The sequence below is a fragment of the Chiloscyllium plagiosum genome, chromosome 24, assembly GCF_004010195.1.
Source record: "Chiloscyllium plagiosum isolate BGI_BamShark_2017 chromosome 24, ASM401019v2, whole genome shotgun sequence".
Lineage (NCBI taxonomy): Eukaryota > Metazoa > Chordata > Chondrichthyes > Orectolobiformes > Hemiscylliidae > Chiloscyllium > Chiloscyllium plagiosum.
In genome coordinates, this window is record NC_057733.1 from 28,445,505 (window position 1) to 28,447,878 (window position 2,374).

The window sequence follows — 2,374 nt, forward strand, 5'->3', positions numbered from 1 at the left end:
TAGAACAAGCATCTCCTTTGAAGATCCGTGTATCATAATTCTGTGTTCTGACTTTTCCAATTTTTTTTAACCAATGGGAAACACACTGTTGCGATCCTGAAAACCTATTTCACTTTGAACTCCATTATCTATTAGAATACTACTACTCTGTTTTCCGACGTTTCCAAGTTTTTGATTAATTAATGGAAGCACATTGCGTCATATGATGAAAATTGATTTAATATTCTGCTCCTTTGTCCAATAACCCTTTCGTCAGCAAAGAAAATATGTCAGTTTCTGCAGACTCTTCGCATTAGTGAAGTTTTTTGTGGTTCGTGGAAATAGGACAAGATATGAAGCCGATTTGGTCTGTTCGGCATATTGAGACTGATCTGCTGTTCGATCATGTTTAATACGTTTCTCAATCCCATTCCCCTGCCTTCTCTGCATTGTGCTTACTCCCCTTACTAATTCAAAAAAAACTTCCTCGAACGGGAGAGGCTTCCATTTCTGTTTTAATTTTAGCGTCAGCAGCAACTCAAAGGGCGGGAGATTGGACCAGGGGCCTACCGGGAGGGGCGAGTCACTGAGTTGAGCTTTTATATTTGAAGTAAGAGAGCACAGTTTTCTGGGAATGAAGAGACTTCTTAATTTTATTTACATCGAGCTATATAAGTCAGAGTTTTCTCAGCGCGAGACCCTACCATTGTAGGGCCTCACACCCACACACCTCCTATAACCTTAAAGACTGTGGACACATCAGCTAATCCACTCTTCTTTTTTTTCTTTGTGATAAGGGGACTAGCAGAATGTTCTTCCTGCATGATGCTTGAGGACAGGGACAGCATTAGTGTCCTACCAAGTACATCTGCACGAAGTGCATCCAACTCCCGCTCCTCCAAGAACGTGTTAGAAAGCTGGAGCTGGAGCTGGATGAACTACGGGAGACAGTATGTGATAAACAAGAGTTACAGGGAAGTAGTTACTCCCAGGCAAGCAAAAAGCTGGTGACTCTTCGAAGAGGAAAACTAATCTGTGGAGGGAATCCCTGTGGTCGTTCTCCTGGAAAACAATAATGCCGTTTTGGATACTTTTGACGTGGATGACTTACCAGGGGCATGCAGTGGGGCTCAGGTCTCTGGCACAGAGCCTGTTCCTGTTGCACAGAAGGGAAGGAAGGAAAGGAGGAGAGTGTTAGGTATTGGGGACTCAATAGTTAGAGGCTCAGATAGAAGGCTTGTTGGTAACGTACAAAACGTACTGATGGTGTGTTGACTCCCAGGTGCCAGGGTCCATAATGTCTCTGATCGTATCATTGGGATGCTGAAGAGAGAGGGCGACGAGTCTCAAGTCGTGGTTCATGTAGATTCAAACGACATATGTAAAAGGGATAGGAATGTAAGGCAGGATGTTGGGGAGCTAGGGTAGAAGCTGAGACCGAGAACAAACAGAGTTATTGTCTCTGGTTTGTGATGCATGCCACGTGATAGCGAGGCAAGGAATAGGGAGAGATATCAGCTGACCACGCGGCTGAAAGAATGGTGAGGACGGACGGTTTCAGGTGCTTGGATAATTGGGGCTCATTCTGGGGGAATTGGGACCTGTACAAACAGGACGATCTTTACTTGAACCAGAGAGGTACTAATATCCTGTGTGGGAAATTTGTTGGTGCTATTCGAGTGGGTTTAAACTTGCTCAGCAGGAGGATGGGAAACTGTGGTGTAGTTGCTATGCACAGGAGGATGAGAGCAGGGAGGATAGCGATAGGATTGCAGGGTCACAGGAATGTGCTGGCAGACAGAAACCTGGTTTGAAGTGTGTCTACTTCAACGCTAGAAGTATCCGAAATAAGGTACGTGAGCTTACAGCACGAATAGGTACGTGGGACTTCGATGTTGTGACCATTTTGGAGGCATGAATAGAGCAGGGTGAGGAATGGATGCTTCTGGTTCCAGGATTTAGATGTTTCATTAAGAACAGTCAAGGCGGTAAAAGGGTGGGAGGTGTCGCCTTGTTAGTCAAGGAGTGTATAACAGTGGCTGAGAGAACTTTTGACGAGGACTCGTCCACTGAGGTAGTGTGGTTTGAGGTAAGAAACAGGACAGGAGCGGTCACACTGCTTGGATTTTATCATAGGGCTCCACAGAGTTCCAGGGAGATGGCAGAGGGGATTGGCAAAATTATTCTGGGTAGGAGTGAAAGGAACAGGTGGTCATTATGGGGGACTTTAACTTCCCTAACTTTGACTGGAAATGTTTTAACTCTTGTACATCGGATAGATAAGTTTTTGTCCAATGTGTAGAGCAGGGCTTCCTTGCACAGTCCGTCGAAGGGCCGACAAGAGGGGAGGCTACACTGGATCTGGTGCATGGTCATGAACCAGGCCAGGTATTTG

At 45.5% G+C, this 2,374-nt stretch overlaps 1 protein-coding gene across 5 annotated transcripts in view; it reads left to right on the plus strand.

The window, feature by feature from the left end:
* The window catches only part of LOC122562122 (matrix-remodeling-associated protein 7-like), a 138,490-nt gene that overhangs the window by 34,046 nt on the left and 102,070 nt on the right, over positions 1–2,374 (plus strand). The gene's annotated exons all lie outside the window — the stretch shown is intronic.